Source organism: Chrysemys picta, chromosome 3, assembly GCF_011386835.1.
Source record: "Chrysemys picta bellii isolate R12L10 chromosome 3, ASM1138683v2, whole genome shotgun sequence".
In the NCBI taxonomy this organism is placed as follows: domain Eukaryota; kingdom Metazoa; phylum Chordata; order Testudines; family Emydidae; genus Chrysemys; species Chrysemys picta.
Genome location: NC_088793.1, coordinates 188,630,834 through 188,653,516, shown reverse-complemented (window position 1 = coordinate 188,653,516; position 22,683 = coordinate 188,630,834). Strand labels below are relative to the sequence as shown.

The 22,683-nt window shown below is 44.2% G+C and overlaps 1 long non-coding RNA gene across 2 annotated transcripts in view; it reads left to right on the top strand.

Annotated features, from left to right (window-relative positions):
• LOC135982077 (uncharacterized) overlaps window positions 1–20,850 on the top strand; it is a 35,992-nt gene extending 15,142 nt beyond the window's left edge. Inside the window, exons 2-3 of one of the 2 annotated variants that reach the window (XR_010599287.1) lie at window positions 12,956–13,142; window positions 20,733–20,850. This is a non-coding gene — a long non-coding RNA (uncharacterized LOC135982077). Of the gene's footprint in view, window positions 1–12,922; window positions 13,143–20,732 lie in introns of both variants that reach the window. The other variant, XR_010599286.1, reaches the window with a different exon arrangement.
• Window positions 20,851–22,683: the final 1,833 nt, after the last annotated feature.

Sequence of the window (22,683 nt, the reverse complement as noted above, 5' to 3'; positions counted from 1 at the left end):
TTTTCAGGTTTTCTAATTCCACACTCTACTGTAACTAACCCCATTCAAAACAGCACCCTAACCTGATGTATAGGACTAGAAAAAAAAAGTGAAAACATGGGAACTATTCAGATTTTACCTTTACAAACTGCATACTTGTGTGTAACGGCTATACTGCACATTTCCAGTTTAGTGAATGTTTCCTGGCTGTCAGTAGATAAGCCTTAAGTTCTGCTTCGAGTGCTTGTTCATGTCCATTCCAATTAGGTGTGCGCATGCAATGTGCATGATTGTCGGAAGGTTTTTCCTCTAGCGGTACTTGTTGGGTTGGCTGTGGAGCCCCCTGGAGTGGTGCCTTTATGGCGGTGTATATAGGTCCCTGCCTTTATGGGTGTATATAGGTCCCTGCCGAACCCGCCTGCTCAGTTCCTTCTTACTGCTAGTGATGGTTGTTGGAGCAGCTCGGTCTTCTGTATTGCAAGTATTAGAGGGGTAGCTGTGTTAGTCTGGATCTGTAAAAAGCAACAGAGGGTCCTGTGGCACCTTTAAGACTAACAGATGTATTGGAGCATAAGCTTTCGTGGGTGAATACCCACTTCGTATATGCGTCTGTTAGTCTTAAAGGTGCCACAAGACTCTCTGTTGTATCGCAAGTGCCTACTTAGCGGTCTTTCTTCGAATAGTTGTTGTAAATAGTTAGTTAGTTACCCATTAGTGTTAATTAGTTGAATAGTACTTAGCTGGGGGATTTTCCCCTATTCCCTTTCCCCCAGACCGGGGCATGCCCCAGTCCCAAGGCTTTAAGCCCTGTGAGACATGTCTGAAGCCTATGCCACGTTCCGATCTGCATGACTCCTGCCTCAAGTGCCTCGGGGAGGGTCATCTGGTGGATAGGTGCAAGATTTGCAGGGGCTTTAAGCCCAGAACAAAGAAGGAGATGGACTCTCACCTGAAGCTCCTCCTAGTGAAATTTGCACTTCTCCCATGGCACTGGCAGCCTCAGTGCACCGGCGTGGGAACCCTTGGCACCGAGAAAGGACTCCAGTATGGAGCATCAGCACCACTCCCCAGCCCCAAGGCCCAGCTCCACCTTGAGGCACCGTTCACAATCGCCAGTGCCACATAAAAAGAAGAAGGCAGACAGGGGCCGCTCGCTGGCATGGCACACCAGTGAGGTGCATCCTGTGTTGGGACACCCCAAACCTGGCCTCCAAGTCCAGCAGCCATCGACTCCAGCCATGACAGGGGTGCTGTCGAGTTCAGTGTGGGTGGACTCTCCCATGCCGGAGGACTGGGAGGGAGAAGACCTCAATCTTCCTTCCACACCAGACACATTCCAAGTGGCATGGGATCTGATCGCCATGACGGCTCAATCCCCGGGCACCACCACCTACCACGGTGCCGACATCGATGGCTCTGACAATGACGGCACTGATGATGGTTCCGTCTCCATCAGACATAAGAGCAAACCCGTGATGATGGGTCATCACTCATCCTTGCTGCGGCACTGATCTCCGGCACCATCGGTTTCTGCTACGCCTTGGTCTGCATCTAAGTACTCCTCTGAGTCGGAAGTGGACTCCTACCCCCGGTACCGCTCTAAATCCCAGCACTGTTCCCGGCACCGCTCGAAAAGCAATGCACCCCAACCGGTGCCAACGGTGTCAAGGCCTCCCCAGTGGCAGAAGTCAGTGCAGTGGCCCTACTGGACCCCATCAGGTCCAGGGACTGGGCTCGAGGGCAACTTCAGTGGCCTCGGGACCCCGTTGGCCACATGGGTCTTAAGGGATCTAGGAGTGTGAGCTGCATCCCCAGAGGAAAACCTGGGACAATCCAATCCTCAGATGGGAGCTGTTTTCACCCACCCTCGGTGCAAGGAAGGACACCTATAGCTGATGCACCTGAAACTGCCCCGGTGACCATCAGGGAGATTCGGAAGGGCAAGAGGACCCAATCCCTCCCCGGGCAACTTCTTCCTCCTCGCCCAATGAGGCGGTGGCAGGAATGACTACCTCTCTGCCAGCAGTAGACACCAGGGTCCATCAGGAGCTCCTTTGGTGTGTGTCACAAAACTTGAACCTACAGGCTGAGGAGGTCACAGAGGATTCACACCCAATGTTTGATATCCTGACTCTTGAGGGGCCCTCTAGGGTGGCCCTTCCTCTTACTAAGACTATTGTAAATACAACTAAGGTTCTCTGGCAGAATCCAGCCTCTATCCCACCAACAGCTAGAGGGGTAGAACACCGATATTTTGTTCTACAGAAGGGGTACGAGCACCTCTTCATCTATCCTCAGTCGGGCACATTGGTGGTGGATGCTGACAATTGCAAGGAACAACAAGGACAGCCGGGTCCCACTCCAAAGCTCCAAGGAGCCCAAGAAGCTGGACCTCTTTGATTGCAAGGTGTATTCTACTGGTGGGCCCATCAGAATGCAGTGCTTAGCCGGTACGGTTACAACTCCTGGGCCTCCCTGTCCAAGTTCCTGGCATTGTTGCCCACGGACTCCAGTTCGGAGTTCACCACAATACTCCAGGAGGGTAAAGTGGTGGCTCGGACCTCCCTCCGAGTGGCCCTGGACTCGGTGGACTCAGCTACGTGGACGTGGCCACCGCGATTACTATGCGCAGAAGCTCAGGCTTCTGGTGTTGGGCCTTCCTGTGGAGGTCCAGAATACCATCCAGGACCTCCCCTTCGACTGTGCTGGTCTTTTTGCAGAGCAGACAGACTCACGGCTACACAGTCTGAAGGATTTTAGGGCAACCCTTAAGTCCCTGGGAATCCACACCCCAGCTCCGCAGAGGAAGCCCTTCAAGTCCCAGCTTCCCCAGCACTTCTACTTGGGGAGCATGATGCAGGACTTCAGTCAAAAGAGGGGCAGGAACAACAGGAGGAGGCCATCAAGATCCCCCTCTTATCAGGGCCATGGTTTGTCCAAACAGCCTCCTGGCCCTAAGCCTAATTTTTGAAGGTGTGCCCGAGGACGGAGCACCAGTCCATCTCCCGGATCCTTCTCCCCCCCTTTGTGAACCGTCTGTCCCAGTTCTGTCATGCCTGGGACCAGATTACCTCAGATTGCTGGGTACTGAGCATGGTAGAGGTGGGATATTCTATTCAATTCTGTTCTTGCCCTCCCATCCCCCTTCCCCGTCCCTCTTCAGGGACCCCTCTCATAAGCAACTCCTTTTACAGGCGGTGCAATCGCTCCTCGCTCTCAGGGCGATAGATGAGGTTCCTCAGGAGTTCAGGGGAAAAGGGTTCTACTCCAGACACTTCCTCATCCCCAAGGCCAAGGGCAGTCTCAGAGCTATCCTAGATGTGCGAGACTTCAATGTATTCATAAAGAAAGCGAAGTTTTGCTTGGTCTCTCTGGCCTCCATCATTCCTTCCCTGGATCCGCAGGACTGGTATACCACCCTTGACTTGAAGGACGCATACTTCCACATCTCCATCATCCAGTCCCACAGATGATTTCTCCAGTTTGTGGTCAACGTCCAGCACTACCAGTTTACAGTGCTCCCATTCGGGCTCGCAGAGGCCCCTTGGGTATTCACAAAATGCATGGTCGTCATGGTGGTCTTCTTCCGCAAACATCGGGTCTAAGTCTTCCCATACCTGGATGACTGGCTCATCAAGGCCAGGTCGCAAGCACAAGTGGAGGAGCACCTGGCCCTCACTCGTGCAACCTTTCTCAGGTTGGGCCTCATGCTGAACATTCCCAAGTTCACACTGACCCCAATGCAGAGGATAGAATTCATTAGGGCTCTCCTGGACTCCACGCAAGTCAGGGCATCCCTGCCCAAGGCCCACTTCCAAGCTCTCAGGGACATTATCAAGAACCTCCGCTGATTCCCCCCAACCACTGCCAGAAACTCTTGAGGCATATTGCGACCTGCATGCCAGGTTGCGTCTCCGTCGCCTACAAATGTGGCTGGCACAGGTATACAAGCCCAGTCAGGACTCTCTGGACAAAATAGTCACACTTCCCTCTCAGGCTCTAGAGTCCCTTGGTTTGTGGTTGCAGGCTCGGGTGGTCTGCGGGGGAGTACCCGTTGTCAAACCACAGCCCTCACTAGAGTTAGTCACGGACGCCTTGGTGCTTGGGTGGGAGCACACCTGGGCACTATCAGGACACAGGGCAGGTGGTCCCAGGCAGAATTATCGCTGTATATCAATGTCAGAGAGTTGAAGGCGGTCCATCTGGCATGCCAGGCATTCCAAGCTCATCTTCAAGGCAACTGTGTGTCAGTACTGACGGACAACACCACAGCGATACTCTATATAGGGTGGTGCTCGCTCTTCTCCCCAGTGCCAGGAAGCCCTCAACCTGTGGGACTTCTGCGTCGCCTATTCCATCCACCTGGAGGCGTCATATCTGCTGTATGTGAGTGGATATCACCCTGGACATCTTCTGGAGGTGGGGCTTTCCCCACTTGGACCTATTCGCGACATGGAGCAACAGGAAGTTTCAGCGCTTCTGCTCCTTCCTGAACCACAGCCCAGGTTCCATCACGGATGCGTTTCACCTGTCTTGGGTGAATCACCTGCTCTACACATTTCCACCCTTCCCTCTCATACATAGGGTCCTCCTCAAAGTCTGCCTGGACAGGGCCTCATTGATCCTCATAGCGCCGGCATGGACCTGCCAACACTGGTTCACCATGCTGTTGGACTTATCAGTGGACAGGCCCGTAGCCCTTCCTCTGTTCCCGGACCTCATCACACAAGACCACGGCAGGTTACAACATCCCAACCTGGAGTCCCTCCACCTCTCAGCGTGGAAGCTCCAGGGTTAAACCAGTCTGAACTTCAATGCTCCAACTCAGTTCAGGAGGTCCTTCTCGGAAGCAGGAAGTCCTCTACTCGAGCCACTTACCTCGCCAAGTGGAAGTGGTTATTGATTTGGCCTATGCAGAAGGGTACTCCTGCACCACGAGCCTAGATCCCATTTATTTTGAACTATCTGCTTGACTTGAAATGGCAGGGGTTGGAGACCTCTTCGATCAGGGTTCACTTGGCCGCCGTCTCTGCTTTTCACCCAGGGGTGGAGGGTAGGTCGGTCTTTGGAAACCCGATGGTAAGCTGCTTCCTCAAGGGGCTTGATAGACTGTATCCTCAGGTGAGGCAGCCTCTTCCTCCTTGGGACCTCAATCTAGTCCTCGCCAGGATTATGGGTACCTCCGCCCCCTCTTTGAGCCCATGGCGACATGTTCCTTGCTCTACCTATCTTGGAAGGTAGCTTTCCTCATGGCCATCACCTTAGCCAGAAGGGTCTCCGAACTCAAGGCACTGACATCTGAGCCCCCTTACACTGTCTTTTATAAAGACAAGCTGCAACTAGGCCCAGGCCCCACGTTTCTCCCTAAGGTAGTCTCTCAATTCCACATAAATCAGGACATTTTTCCTACTAGTGTTTTTTCCCAAGCCGCATGCCAATAACAGAGATCACATGCTTCATTCCTTGGATGTGAGACGCACCCTGGCTTTCTATATCGAGTGCACAAAGCTGTTTCGGAAGTCCCCACAGCTCTTCATTGCTGTTGCAGAGAGGATGAAAGGGCTTCCGATCTCCTCCCAATGTATATCATCCTGGATCATGTCGTGCATCAGGACTTGCTACAACTTGGCCAAGATTCCGGCCCCGACATTGATGGCATGCTCTACAACTGCCACTCTCATAGCTCAAGTACCCATTCAGGATATATGCAGAGCAGCCACCTGGGCCTTTATCCATACCTTCCCCTCGCATTATGCAATTTCGCAACAGTCCAGAGATGACGCAGCATTTGGCAGGGCAGTGCTGCAATCTGCAACCAGATGAACTCTGACCCCTCCTCCAAGAGTACGGCTTGGGAGTCACCTAATTGGAATGGACATGAGCAAGCCCTTGAAGAAGAAAAAACGGTTACCTACCTCTCGTAACTGTTGTTCTTCGAGATGTGTTGCTCATGTCCATTCCAATACCCACCCTCCTACCCCTCTGTTGGAGTATTCCAACAAGAAGGAACTGAGCAGGCGGCGAATCGGCAGGGACCTATATAAACTGCCATAAAGGCGCCACTCCAGGGAGCTCCACAGCCAACCCGGCAGGTACCGCTAGAGGAAAAACCTTCCGACAATCGTGCATGTGATGCGCGCACACCTAATTGGAATGGATGTGAGCAACACATCTTGAAGAACAACAGTTATGAGGGGTAGGTAACCATTTCTTTTCTGGTAAACAGAGGGGCATAATAAGTGCAGCTTGCGCAGCCACTGATTCAATCCCTTTGATACTGACTAGATGATCTTGAGAATTTTCAAAATATTACGAGTTTAATTTCAGCAAAGCAGAGTTCATTTGTGATAAAGAGATGTCTAGAATCCAATTCATTATGTCTATAGAAAAACCTAAAATTTCTAATCTTTGACAAAATATGAGAACAGACTTTTCTGAGTTTGCAGTAAATCCCAGAGCTGATAGTGAATGCTAAACACACTGAATATGAAAAGAGAGGATCTCCTTGGAACTTGCTGCCAATAATATAGTCTCTAAGTCAAAGAATAATCTCATCCCTAAGCTACTTAATAATGAAAAGAGTGGTCAGAGAAGCATAGCCGTGAATGTTCTTGGAGCTCTAAAAAGGCTAAAATGATTTAAATTAATTTTCTAAATCTATCAAGTGATTATTATCTCTGAATACAGCCCTACTTTAGGAAACCAGAAACCAAACTAAGTATAAATGTGAACAATATTTAGGAAAGAGAAGGGTAAAACCTCTTATAGCAGTATTAGGGAAGTGAGGGAACAAATACAAACCACTTAAAGCTGCTAAAGGCCTGGGTAGCATAAGGAAGTCAATATATATCTATCTATATATAAGGACCTGTAGAACCAGGAATTTAAAGATAGGTCTAAACTGAAAACCACAAAAACGAATGCCCTGCTGAAGTTTGGCGTGGGGTGTATGAGTCCACATCAAGATTGGAATTGCAGTTAACCTGAATTTATTTCCTCCAGGTTCCACTACAACTAAAGCTCTCAGGTCTATTGGGAGCAAGAGGGATTAAAAGTGGGTGAGGTTGATGGGAAAGGCACGTTGTTTTGCAATGCTGAGGGTTTTTAAGCTGTGGGATTTTAGGAGGACCTTCCTATTTAGGAACTCTAGAGCCTACTTCCTATGTATATTTTTATAATGTTAGTAGATGAATCTAGACAAGTGGTTCTCAAACTGATTTGTTCGTGTCCCCCTTCTGTGTGTCTGTAGTAGTTTATTCCCCCACCCCCACTACACAAGTACATATACTGAAAAAAAATGAACACACAACTCTTACTAACTATTAAAAACAGTAAGGCATTGATTCAAACAGAGCCAAGGATCCATTGTAATAAGAGCAAAAGCAAAACTGTGGTTGTGCTCAGTGCTTATGTTATACCAATAGAATAAAAACCAGCAGGATCTTATTAAGAGGGATAAGGCAAAGATGCACATTTATTGTAAATATAATGATAAAGCAAAAGATAAAAGTAAACAACGTTGTTCGACTACTTATTCCTATCACTATTTATTCCTTACACACACACACACACAGATTCATTCACACAATCATTCATTCAAGTTCTGTATAGGTGTTATAGTTACCAGCCTAGAAGTTGCTCATGCCAAGTTACTGGCCAGGTATCTTGGTCATGAGGATGGAGCCGAGTCTGTGTCAGATGCACCTGATGCTCCTAGAGGTTGGCAGCAGAACCAGAGACTCAAAGTCATCAGTCTTGAGAGTCCATTCTTATAGGAATTAATTCCTCTGTTAGTCTATGGGAGCTGTTTCATTCTGCTGTTGCTGACTCAATCAGCAAATGGCACATTCCTGGACACATTCCTGGTGGCTCCAAACTGTCCAAAGTTTGTGTTTCTCATCCTTCCAGGATGGGGTGGATCCCAGTTTACCCTCAGGGGGTTGTTTGGTGGTCCACTTGACACATTCTTCAGCCGATGGATACTCCCTTTCTAGGCTGGCACCTCCCTAACCATTCATGTACATCAAGCATTCATCAGTATACATTCTATATCTTAACCATATTTTAATTTACTGTCTCCACCACTTTCGGGGTGTGTGCTAATCCATTTGAGACTCCCGGCTCTTTAATCACAGAGGGTGGGGGTCTGTCCTAGGAGCCGTTGAATGAAGTGAAAGTCATTTAACAGCTTATAGTGTTTGTTTACATTGTATCAATTACTTCAAGAACAAAGTCAATTAACTTGTTCGTAAGTTTTACATAGTAATAAAGTATCTTTCACAGGATAGATATAATCAATGGTTTCTACAGACAGTAGCTTACAAGTTTTAACAGAAGACCCAAGAGATTTTTGTACTTGGTGAAACTGTTGGATTTTAAAGTGTGGGGGACAAATTATGAGGGGGTCACTGTCACTTGGGGGAATCACTGTTAGTACCTTCTTTAATATCCCTACACTTACAATTAAATGTGCACACCACATCGTAGCAAACGGATTAACGTATAGAGGGCAACAATTTTGTATAATGGTATGCAAGCTTAACAGAAATCTGTCAAAATGCATAGCACCATCTAGGATCAAATGCACAGTGCCATTTGAGGAGCTGATATGTCTGGAGGAATCAGCTTTGTTATTTATTGCTGTGGGTAAAATGTGCGCAACACATTTTTTCCCCTGAAGCATCTCAACCCCTCTTCCCCCGGCATGCCTCCCAGTTTGAGAACCTGTGGTCTAGAGCATTGGAAGAGACATTTTAAAAAATCTAACTATATATTAAATCAAATCAAGGTAAAGTAAATAAATAATGAACTCTGAAGTTTGGTTTTTGTGGCTATTGGATTTAGCCAGTCATATCTGTATGTTAGAACCCGATCCTAAAAGAGGCTGAGTGCTTATTTGCTTTAACTGAGATTTCCAGAGGAGGGCACTCAGCATTTCTCAGGTTATGCTTAGGGCCATATAGGATCTGACCCTTAGATGATGGATGGAGAACCTTTAGGAAAGGTGACCTCCTTTAACTGCAGGGCCTTAATTTGCTCACAGAATAGCAAATACTTCTCTATTGAAGCAGACTGAGATTCCTTACAATGACAACACAGAAAATACCTCTGGGAAAGGGTCTTGAATTAATTTTCTGTTATCGGGTTTCACCTGATATTTGTGCTGATATAGCACTTGGAAGAAGCAGCTCTGTTGGATGTGGGCTATTATAATGACACTGTTTGGATAAATGTTAGACAGGATAGAGAATCTGGTTATTTTTTGTTACGTCTCTTCCTTGCTTAGAAATAATGGGCCAGATCCTCAGCTTGTGTAAATCAGCATAGTTCCATTGACCGTTTACACCAGCTGATGATCTAGACCAAGATACCTAGTACAGTGAAGGGTAGAATTTTTAAATTGTCAGGCCAGTGCTGCTAATGAAAAATTGTCAAGGCCGGCACTAGTAGTGAATGACATGCTAATGAAAACATGCATGAAAACTTAGTTTGCTCAAGAAAGAAATGAGTTGATAAATCTTTGGCTCCGTTAAGGGAAAAGTGAGAATATAACATAAATATAGTCTCTTACAATTTCTCTGGGAGTTGCACGGGTAATTAGACACACAATGATTTTTTGATCTAAGACAATTTGACTTTAATGGGACATGTGTGGCTAAATAGCCATGCAACTCTTTGAAAATGTAGTAGCTGGGTTGCAACAGGTCATAGTGACCCTGGTGAATGCAGCAATGCACCTCAAAAACAATATTGTAGGTGGAATTGCTGGCCCAGGAAACCCACTTATTGACCTGAAATTCAAAAGCCAGGAAGCAACAGTGAAGCTATTTTTCACTCTCTCAAGCATTGCAAAAGGAGACTTCATTTCTTTAGGATAAAAAGTATAGAATTAGATTTTGTCATATGCCTTTTGGGAGCCCCAAGACAACTTTGCACCCTCCCAATTCTGGGCTGCCGTTGGGGCTGAAGTAGCCCCCAGCAGGATGTATGTAGCACTGCACTCCTCCTACCACCCTCCTGGCTCTGCACCCAGCGTGCTGCTCATGGCAGGCCTAATGAATGGGCCTGTGGTTGGGGAGTTCTCTCCTGGCTGGCTGTATGCACTTGTGTGTGTGATACAGACTCTTAAGGATCTAGATAAAAAATAATAAACAATGGGCCAACTCCTGCAATCCTTCCTTCGTTTTTCAGGCAAAAGTCCCACTGACTTTGCCTGAGGTAGGCCTGAGTAAGGGTAGAGTAAGAACTTCAGGATCAGTGAAAAGGATCAGTAATGATGAATTACAGCTGTGTATGGAGGCCAAGTAGATGTGAAACTGAAGTAAAAACTGTAGGGATGTTAGCCCTAGTGACTGACCAAAGTTATGCCATTCTGCTTGCCTACAATTCCCTTTATTTCAATTGGCCAAAGGATTCTGCACTTTCTATCATAAAATGGTTGTGTAGTGTTGCTACACATTGTTAAACAGCTGCTGTGTTTTTCTCTAGAAGTAATATACAATAATACTTAGTTCTGATATAGTGCTTTTTATCCATAGATCTTAATGTGGTTTACAAAGGAAGGTAAGTATAATTAACCTCATTTTACAGGTGGGGAAACTGGAACAGAGAGATGAATTGACTTGCCTAAGGGTACACAACAGCGGTAGAGCTGGGATTGTGAACAGAACCCAAGGTCTCCTGACTAGGGTTCAGGATGCTAGGTGTGAGGTTCTGAACAAACTACTTTGTAATCACTTTGTAAATCTCTTTGGAATTCTTCTGGATGAAAGTCACTAAGTTATTATAATTTGTGTTCATTTATTTAGGACAATTTTTGAATCTTAATTAAAATAAATACATAAATAAATATTAGCTGCCATGAGTCTTAGCTGGAAAACTAAGTTGCAGTCCTGTGAGCCTTGTACGGAGAATTTGTTTAAATGAAATTGGTTGAAGCCAGCCTGGGGAACAATGGGAGTTATACTAGCCCCTCGATGGCATGGGCCTAGAAGAGAAGATGGATGCACGGTAGGAGCAGGAAGGGATGGCAAAAGTACCCTAGGTACTATGGTCTCCCCTGGAGAAACAGTTATGGACCTGGGCAAGTCCATACCCAATTAAGCCTCAAGCAATATTACAAGGCTTCTCACAAACATTCTGTTTTTTGGAGAGGGGTTGAATGGACTTGAATTTTGCAGAGATGTTTGTGTTCAAAATTGGCTTCAGATTCAGTATATATTCAATTGTTATTATAAACTAGGTTCAATATCATGACAATTTCAAATGGACCTGAAGCAGCCCACAGCTTTCACCTTTCGTCATCAACAGTATAAATGCTACAAACTTTGATGTAGATGTTGGAGTAGCTCCTTCAGATGTTTCATTACACCTTGCATAGTTGAAGAGGGGGAGTACATTTATTTGACCCAATAACTCTATTGTAAACAACCAGCTGTGTGGAAGGTTGGTTTTGTATGAGCGTCTCCAGTTTTGAGAGCTCATTCTTGATCTTCTCCTGTTTGCTGTACAGGATGTAGATCAGGTGGTTCCTCAGTTTCTTTGAGAGCGTGTGGCACAATCTCTCACCATAGTCAGTGTAGTATGTCGACTGCAATGGATTTTTTACCTTCAGTCCATTTGGTATAATGTCCATCTGTTTGCACTTGGAGAGGAAGATGATGTCTGTCTGTATGTGTGCGAGTTTTTTCATGAAGTTGATGGATTTCCACTTCATACGGCTAAATTCAGTGCCTTGCATGGTGCCAAGTATCAGAGGGGTAGCCGTGCTAGTCTGTAGCCACAAAAACAACATCAGAGGACCTAACCATATCAGCCCCACACCATCAGGGGCTCATTCACCTGCACATCTACTAATGTGATATATATGCCATCATGTGCCAGCAATGCCCTTCTGCCATGTACATTAGCCAAACCGGACAGTCTCTACGTAAAAGAATAAATGGACACAAATCAGACACCAGGAATGGTAACCTACAAAAGCCAGTAGGAGAACACTTCAATCTCCCTGGACATTTAATAACAGATTTACAAGTAGTTATCCTTCAACAAAAAAACTTCAAAAACAGACTTCAAAGAGAAACTGCAGAGCTACAATTCATTTGCAAATTTAACACCATTAATTTGGGCTTGAAAAGGGCCTGGGAGTGGCTGGCTCACTACAAAAGCAATTTTCCCTCTCTTGGTATTGACATCTCCTGATCAATTATTGGGAGTGAACCACATCCACTCTGACTGAATTGACCTTGTCAACACTGGTTCTCCACTTGTAAGGTAGACCAACACGGCTACTCCTCTGATACATAGATATACCAGACAGCAGTATTGGCCCATTATCTATTAATCAGAGGATGCTCTATCTCCCAACACGTCTTTTGTCTCCATTGATTTGAGAGTGTTTTTACAGTCCTTGTTACCTGCCACAAGTAATTTTAGACAATCTCCTCTTTATGTGCATCTTAACTGGCAAAGTTCTCCATATGGTTTTAAGAAACCTGGAGATTAAACCCTAATCTGCTGGGGAATAGAATGTTTGCTAAGCAAACAACATTGTTTTTTTAAAGGAAAGTATACCTACTGCTCTCTCTCCTGGCATTATATGGAAAACATTTAAAGTTGTCAAAAGGGGGCATCCTTGCTTTTTCAGACAAATGAAAAATAGGCCATAAAATAAATTGTTACATTTAGAGTTATATTCACTTAGATAACCATTATAAATTGCCTGAGTGGACAGAGTCTTTAGCCAATGCAAATAGAACAGATGGAATATCAAATATCAAAATTAGTTCAAAGACTAATCTAATTTCTCCTTTTGTGGACTTTATCTATCTGACCTGATGTAAGGTTTATCCAGAGTGCATCAATTAATGAAAAAGTTTATCGGTTTGGTTACCAATTTACATTAATCCATACCAGTTTGATGGCTTCATTGTAATGTGTGCAGGTTTGCCTAGTGATCCAGCCTTTTGCTGCCTAGAGAGAAGAGGCAGGAGAAAGACCCAGGAAGAACATTTTGGGGGCCACTATCAGCTGTATGAATTGTCATCACCTCCTGTTGCCACTGCATGGTAGCTATACATAAGAAGTCTGAGTCTGGTGTAATCTCAATGACTTCACTGCGGCCACACCTTATTTACGGGAGTCAGAACACAAGTAGGATCAAGGTATTCGTACTATTTTTTATTCTAGCTAGAGAAGAAAATACTGACTAGATATTACCCATATAAGTAGATCAGGTAATCATATATATGTAAAATGATTCATATGTGTAGCCATTAGTATTGTGGGTGGAGTATGAGTATATGATCTGTATTTCTCCTTTAAAAGCTTATCTGAGATCATATAGTTTCATCTTGCATGTATGTCTTCATTTTTCTCTCCCTCACCTAGGGGTTCACCTCATTCAGCTAAAATGTGTTAAAACTATGACTTTCCCTGTCTACACTCGGATTTTAAAATGTTACCATTGTGTTTAAAAAAAAATCCACTTTTATTCCAACCCAGATTCTGTTATTTTACACATTTGATTAAGTGCAGTGGAACATGAAGTTTGGTAAGAAAAGCAACAGAAGTTGTAAGGTGTAACTTTTCATTGGGTTACTCTATATTCACTTTGCACAGCTGTAAATAGTCACCCAAGTTGCAAGGCTGTAGAGAATCAGGCCCAAGGGATTAAAACTTGAAAAGGGAGTTGAGTCAAAATGAGAAGGAAAAACAAAACAAAGGATTATAAAAAATGAAAACCTGAAAATATAATAGGGAAAGCCATTAAGTATAATCTATCCAGACCAGTAGCTAGAATAGAATTGAAATAAAACACAGACAAATGAAAAGGAATTATAGTTAAGATAACCAATTTTTTTTAAATGAGTAGATGAAAAATGTACTGTGGCATATGTATGTATGTTTACTGTAGGAAATGCAGAGGTGAGACAGATAGGGCTCTTCCATGGCTCGGAGCATGAGCATATACATGCTAGGATGCTGCCCTAAAGACCTCCTTTTTCCCACCTAATGTGATCATTTTCAGGATTACTGACTGCTGCATTAAAAAAAAAAAAATCCTCCTCCATTTCATGGCTGTTTTGTACTTCCTTTCACCAGATGGTGCTCCTTCAGGTTGACTGCAGCAGGATATAAATACAAAGATTGCCAGTTTGTTTTGGGTCAGATGATGCCCAGGTGTGTGGTTTTACTTCAGTACGAATCAGTGGGTGTCTCAAGACAAATGATAATTCATTGCACTGAGTTTTTTAAAATATGAATCTGTCTTCGGTAGCAATTGAAAAAATAACACTCAAAAAATTTCATATTGAGAATACATTTACTGGCATATACTGTTAAGATATTTAACAATATAAAGGCCATAAGCTGGTTTTTTTGTTTGCTTTTTTTTGCATTGTGAAAGGGACATATTTTGAGACAGATATGTATGGTTGCTGCACAGAACTGGATCAGATTAAATGCTTCAATTGATTCAATCAGAGAGCTCCTTTATTGCACAGCTACTTTTTGTGAGTCTCCGGTCCTTTTTGCTAGTACCCTAAGCTAGACATCACTTCCACAGTTTGCACATTTGGCTAGTTAGGGCTCAGTTCTACTAGGTGCTGAGCCCTGATCCAATAAAGCATTTGTGTGTACTTACCTATAAGCAAATAAGTAGACTTCAGTGGAACAACTCAAGGGGAGGCATAGCTCAGTGGTTTGAGCATTGGCCTGCTAAACCCAGGGTTGTGAGTTCAATCCTCAAGGGGGCCACTTAGGGATCTGGGGCAAAATTAGTACTTGGTCCTGCTAGTGAAGGCAGGGGGCTGGACTCAATGACCTTTCAAGGTCCCTTTCAGTTCTAGGAGATAGGATATCTCCATTAAAACAAACAAACAAACAAACAAAAACACTTGTGTGCTTAAAGGTAAGCATGTATTTAAATTAGGGTTACCATAGTTAACAAATAAAAGAAAGAGGACCCCCTGGCCCCGCCCTAACTCCGCACCCTCCCACTCCCAGCTACGCAAAAAGGGCTGCCCGAGCGCTACCGGCTTCACGGTTTGCCGGGCAGCCCCCAGACCCTGCGCCCCCGGCTGGCGCTTCCCCAGCGCAGCTGGAGCCCGGGAGGGGAAGCGCCCAGCTGGGGGCGCAGGGTCTGGAGGCTGCCCGGCAAACCGTCAAGTCAGTAGTGCTTGGGCTTTGGGCAGCCCCTATGCCTCCGGACCCTGCGCCCCCGGATCGGGCACTTCCCTTCCCGGGCTCTGGCGGCGCAGGGTCCGGAGGCATGGGGGCTGCCCAAAGCCCGTAGCGCTCGGCTCTTAAACAGAGCCGAAGAGTCAGGGGAGGAGCAGAGCCACCGCGGGAGGGGAAGTGCCCGGACGGCATTTTTCCGGACATGTTCAGCTTTTTGGCAATTCCCCCCGGACGGGGGTTTGATTGCTGAAAAGCCGGACATGTCCGGGAAGAAACGGATGTATGGTAACCCTAAAAATGCTAAGTCTAAATGACTACACAAGGAACAAGGCAGAGGGGAATGAGGCCTCAGGTGTAAATTTGTCTGAAAGATATTTAGTCTGTTCTTGAAATTAACCTAGGTTTCTCCACTTATGGCAAACTGCAGTTTCACAAGTCTTCGTTCATTCTCTTTAAACCGTCACTTCCCTCTGTCTGTGTTATACTCTTGTATGCAGTGTAGTTGAAGCCATGTCGATCCCAGGATATTAGAGAGACACACACTTTTCTGTGGCGCCATGAACTATTGGTGATTTTAGCTGCTGTTTTATCACTTTTCTTATCACTGAAGTTCATGGTGTGATTCTGTTCTATAAGTGATAGTGAGTTTGAAACAGTACAGCTGTCTCTCTGTAATTGTTTTATTGAGCTGTAGCTGGCATTACTGAGATGCCTTGGATTGCTTGAATTTACCATTGACTATGGAGTTCCTGGATATACTGCTAACTCATCACTGTGTGGCAGCACAAATGACCATGGCTTTCCACTTACTTCCAGTTTAGATTTTGTGATGATTGGTCTTATCCACAGCTCACTGATGTCAAAGGAAAGACTCTCATTGATGTCCCTGGGCTTTGGATCAGGTCCTAAATGAAGATCCCTTTGTCTACATAGTTAGGTGTATAACAACCTCATGAGCATGCACAAACCTAGGTGTTCACAAATACTTAGATGCCCAAAAATGATAAGAGATCCACTTCCTGGACACTACAGTGCAAATAAGCGATGGTCATATAAACACCACCCTATACCGGAAACCTCCTGACCGCTATACTCACCCACATGCCTCCAGCTTTCATCCAGACCACATCACATGATCCATTGTCTACGGCCAAGCCCAAAGATACAACCGCATTTGCTCCAATCCCTCAGACAGAGACAAACACCTACAGGAGCTCTATCAAGCGTTCTTAAAACGACAGCACCCACCTGAGGAAGTGAAGAAACAGATTGACAGAGCCAGAAGGGTACCCAGAAGTCACCTACTACAGGACAGGCCCGACGAAGAAAGTAACAGAACACTACTAGCCATCACCTACAGCCCCCAACTAAAACCTCTCCAGTGCATCATCAGGTATCTACAACCTATCCTGAAGGACAATCCCTCACTCTCACAGACCTTGGAAGACAGGCCAATCCTCGCTTACAGACAGGCCCCCAACCTGAAGCAAATACTCACCAGCAACTACACACCACACAACAGAAACACTAACCCAGGAGCCAATCCCTGCAACAAACTCCGTCGCCAACTCTGTCCACATATCTATTCAAGGGACACCATCATAGGACCTAACCACATCAGCCACACCATCAGGGGCTCATTCACCTGCACATCTACCAATGTGATATATGCCACCATGTGCCAGCAATGCCCCTTTGCCATGTACATTGGCCAAACTGGACAGTCTCTACGCAAAAGAATAAATGAACACAAATCAGACATCAAGAATTGTAACATTCAAAAACCAGTAGGAGAGCACTTCAGTCTCCCTGGACACTCAATAACAGACTTAAAAGTGGCCATTCTTTAACAAAAAAACCTTCAAAAACAGACTTCAACGAGAATCTGCAGAACTAAAATTAATTTGCAAACTTGACACCATCAAATTCGGCATAAATAAAGACTGGGAGTGGCTGGGTCACTACAAAAAGTAATGTTCCTTCTGTTCATACTCATACATTCTTGTCAACTGTTGGGAATGTGCCACATCCACCCTGATTGACTTGGCCTTGTTAGCACTACAAAAAGTAATTTTCCCTCTGTTGATATTCACCCCTTCTTGTCAACTGTTGGGAATGGCATTTAATCTGATCCAGTCCTGGGCAGCAACCACACATATCTGTCTCAAAATATGTCCATTTCACATCCACCCTGATTGAACTGGCCTCGTTAGCACTGACCCCACACTTGGTAAGGCAAATCCCATCTTTTCATGTGCTGTATATTTATACCTGCCTACTGTATTTTTCACTCCATGCAGCTGATGAAGTGGGTTTTAGCCCACGAAAGCTTATGCCTAAATAAATATTTTAGTCTCTAAGGTGCCACAAGGACTCCTCATTGTTTTTGCTGATACAGACTAACACGGCTACCCCTCTGAAACCAAAAACTATATGTAAGTTTAGAAGCAGGCCTGAGATCATTTGAAAACTTGTCACTTAAGGACTTAAATTATCAACTCCAGCCACAGGATGATTTGGAGCTAAGGATTGTATAAAGTTAACTGCTTCTGAGAGGGGAAATTTCACAAGTATTTTAAGGCCTGATATGGAGAGATGTCAAATGCCTCCTGCAAACTGCTTAGCACTCTCAACCCACATGGACTTCACATATTTGGGGGCATAAGTATTTGTTTGCTTAGGAAGCTTGGATTTGCATATGCAGATTAGGGTGACAAGATGTCCTGATTTTATAGGGACAGTTCTGATATTTGGGGCTTTTTCTTATACAGGTGCCTATTACCACACCCCCACCGCCATCCCAATTTTTCATACTTGCTGTCAGGACACTCTACTGCAGACCAAATAGTTAGGCATCTAACTACCAATTACTGTGCACATTTGCAGTGGTCTCCCTGACAATTTTCATGAACATAAGAAAAATGATTGCCATAGACTCTCCGAATTAATTATTTATTATCGCCAGATCTAAACAGGAAATATGTGAAAACCATGGTTGTCTGTGCAGCAGCACTGCATCAAATAAGCAGTACATCCAGGAAGTCTACAATCAATGGTAAATTCACGCAATCCAAGCCATCTTGGTAATGCCAGCTACAGCTCCACAAAACATTGTAACTGCAGAGAGCTTGTTTCAAGCTCACTATAGAGCAGCATTATGAGCTTCTGTGATACGAAAATTGATACAAGAGTAACTGAAACCTCCATTGGTTCCCCACACTACTGAAAAGTCTATTACAACAAGGGAATAACCCATACAGATAGAAGTGACCCTTTAAAAAGAATTAACCCAGATTTGTGAAACTGCAGTGAGATAAGGAGCCATAGATGATCCGATGCTGTACTATTGTACCAAAGTGAGGTGCTGCATGCCTCCTGTGAAAGGCTGAGCATCCCCAACTCCTTTACCTTGATGGAAGTGGAGGGAGCTCAGTGCCTCAGAGCACTGGCCCCTTTGCTTACACTTTGTAGCCAGTCTTCAGGGCAAGGATTGTCTCTCTTCTATGGTGGTACAGCGCACAGCACAATGGGGCCTTAATCCTGACTGAGACCCTTGGGTGCTATTGTAACCCACACACCTCCTGGGTGTCGTGTTCTGTCCCATCTAGTGACACTGAGACCACTTAGAGAGAGAGAGAGTTAAATGAGTCTGCTCTACAGCCTTAGCTAACAGGCAGTTGGCTTTTAGCTCAGGCTGTAGAGGCTCATGCACTAAGCTCCAGAGATCCCAAGTTCAATCCCGCCTCCCGCTGCCGGTGTTACACTATCACGATACTAATAATGACTATAATAAGGATGTGCCACATGCTTGTAGAGAACAGCGGAACTGTGAAGAAAACTCAGCATACAACTCTTCATTAACAATTTCCTACTTTAATTTCAGCCAGCAATGAACTTTGCCATGCTAAGTTTGGCTGTTCAACAATACTTGAGGTCTCAAAAAATGATTCAATGGGCCTGGTTTTCATGTATATTAATGGACGTGCAAGCAGTGAAAAGGGTGACTGCTAGAGTGATGTAAAGATGCCTTAGAGTTAAAGAGAATCTGGCCCAGGAGTTTTGCTATTCTATTCCAAGACCGTGTAGAACTTTATTGCCAGGCTACGCTTCAATTTAGCAGTAAACATCCCTGAGGTCTATTGGTCTCTATTTAAAACACATGATCTTGTGGACCACAAAATCTTGGACTATCAAGAACATTCAGAGAAAGACAGAAGCGAGCAGTGTATATCAGTCTTGAAGTCTATGGAGTTACACTAGAAGTGAATGTGAATTTAGCTTATTATTTTGTCCATAATGAAACTGAGGACAGTTAGTATTTCAAGTCAGAGGTGGGCCTGAATCGAAAACTCTAATTTGACATCTATGAACTTTTGGGACATTCAAAGATGAGTCAAAATTTCCTAGCTAGCCCCAGATCAAAATCCTGAATTGAAACATTCCAAAATGATGGGAAAATTTGGATCTAGATCTGAACTTCTTGGCTCAGGCTCATCTCTATTTTCAAGTAACATTATGTGGACTAAGAAGAACAGGAGTACTTGTGGCACCTTAGAGACTAACAAATTTATTAGAGCATAAGCTTTCGTGGACTACAGCCCACTTCTTCGGATGAAAGCTTATGCTCTAATAAATTTGTTAGTCTCTAAGGTGCCACAAGTACTCCTGTTCTTCTTTTTGCGGATACAGACTAACACGGCTGCTACTCTGAAACCTGTCATTATGTGGACTATTAATCTGAAGTAACTAACGTGTAAAAAAAAAAAATAATAAGAAAATAGCAAATGAAGCAGTGAAGCCTTTTTTGTGGAGAGAGCAGGTGGGTGGCAAGGAAGGGAAAAGCAGAGTGGACTGATAAATAATGTGCTACTCTCCTTTAGGAGACTGTCCTTTTATTCCTGAGTCTTACAGTGTCAAAAAGATGTCTTACTGATTTGACTTTCTGTGCAGAAGAACACGCAACAGTTACTTAGTAAGTGCTTTTATAGGGATTCTCACCCACACCTTATAATAAACTGAGCTCCAAGATAGGATATCTTTTGTGCTTTTACAGAGCTTAGATGATAACTGTGAAAAATTATCTGGTGAAGGTTAGCAAACTGTACCCTTGGCCATTTTCTCATGACCCTAGCATGATAAAGTTTATTATCTTGGATCATGGTGCATCGTCAAATAACAGGTTTGCTTGTCTGGCCAACAAGAAGTAATTGAGGATGACCTGAACAAAATAGGTCAGCCTTGAACGAATAAATGTTTCTCTTATTTTTATTCCTGGATCCTTCTGTATGTGTGATTCTGTTTAAAAGCAATGGGAAACACATCATAATACAAGGACAGTCCTGTTGTAATTCCACTGAAATACACAAAATCACAATTTTAGACTGTACAGTCCAGTGCAATTTTTACAGTTTTTTAAATCTACATTTTTATTCCTGGATCTTCATGAATTTAAACAAGCAATTTCACAGCCTCCTGTAAGTTGGAATTAGGAAATCTGCAACAGCTGTAACTGTTTAATACTGGAAATTATGCTGACCTTAGGTTATGTGTCCTCAAGCCATGTGTTTTTTTAGGTACAAGGCCAAAGTATGGAGCAGGAAAATTACCACTCTCTCCAGGAGCCATCAGCTCCTGCCCACTTTCCTGCAACAGTGATTCCACCAGCCACTCCCAGATCATGTTCTGAGATATGTAAGTAATTGCTAAACCAGTAGACTCCTCTCTGGTTTAAACTAACCACATTCTTTCTTTTAGGATCTCGGACAGCAATATCTGTCCAGACATATCCCTACAGCTGAGTCCCCTGATGTTGATCAATACCCACTGACTCCTTGATTAACTCAGTAGTTCTCCAGTACTTAAATAATGTAATCCTCAGGAAGAGTTTTATCTTACCACTTTAAAGTTCTATTTCTCTATCAAAATAGTCCCAAAGAAAATATTGTAGCAAGACAAAAACTGTAGGACAAGATATATTACACCCATTACTTTTCAGAACAGTGTTTTACTAGAAAGAGGAAGAAGAATAAAAAAGTTATTTTGGCTACATGCAAAGACTTACTAAGGCTCCTGTAGAGAAAAGGAGACTAATAACGGTGCCAGAAAGCATAAAAGATAAGTGTGTTATCTGGAAAAAACTGTGGGTATGTTACTGAACTGGCTAGTGGCTAGTACAGTCTTTAAAATTACTAAATGGTAAATTAAGACAAGACCCTTGGATTCTGGGTCCTGCGGACAAAGGGGCTCGGCTCACTGGTGTATTGAAGGCAGACCAGCAGGTGGTGATAAAGCACATGGCTGACTGCAACTATACTCTTCATTTTAGGCTGTCCTCAGGAATTGGGTAACAGGTTTGGTCTGGATCATTTGAAGGGAAAATCAGGAACTCAGGAGCATGAGGATGACACAAATTCATATGGGAGCTGGGAGGAAGAGAGTCTGGAGTGAGAAAAGGAAAGATGGGAGGAAAACTCTCTTTAAATGGAGTGAAGGAAAAGAGATGAAAGGTGTTTTGGTGGAACCAGTTTCATTCAGTCTTGAAACATCATGAAGCATAAGGGACTAAAAGTTCTGAAGGCCTGAGAGTCATAAAGTGAAACCTGAGATCCAGGCACATCTGTGCAGTCATTTGGGTACCTACTTTTGTATGTGCAAATGTCACAACTGTATGCACAAATCAGGCATAAATATGTGCACAAATAGGTTTAAAGTAATTTCACATGCAAATGACCAATTTACATACACTACTGCAGTAAATGCACTCAAAAATTACACATGGGCCTTGCCTTATGGCACTAGTTCCCGAACTGTAGTCTGTAGATGCCAATGGTCTGCAGAAGAGACCATGGAGAGCTGACTGGTTATATGCAGCTGCCTTCTTCTTTTTGTTTCCAGATGCTAGCTTTGTATCCAAGACAGCTACAAATACATTAAGTACTTTTCTAATGTTACTTCTCCCCCCGAACAATTGCCAGAGGGATGTTATGCCGTTGTGATTGGGATGGGAGGTGGTCTGCGCCATTGTGAATGGGAGGGGAGGTGATCCTCAAGACACTCTCTCTATTAACAGGTTTCAGAGTAGCAGCCGTGTTAGTCTGTATCCACAAAAAGAACAGGAGTACTTGTGGCACCTTAGAGACTAACAGATTTATTAGAGCATAAGCTTTCGTGGACTACAGCCCACTTCTTCGGATGCATATAGAATGGAACATATATTGAGGAGATATATATACACACATACAGAGAGCATAAACAGGTGGGAGTTGTCTTACCAACTCTGAGAGACCAATTAAGTAAGAGAAAAAAAACTTTTGAAGTGATAATCAAGATAGCCCAGTACAGACAGTTTGATAAGAAGTGTGAGAATACTTACAAGGGGAGATAGATTCAATGTTTGTAATGGCTCAGCCATTCCCAGTCCTTATTCAATCCTTTGTTGATTGTGTCTAGTTTGCATATCAATTCCAGCTCAGCAGTCTCTCGTTGGAGTCTGTTTTTGAAGTTTTTCTGTTGTAATATAGCCAC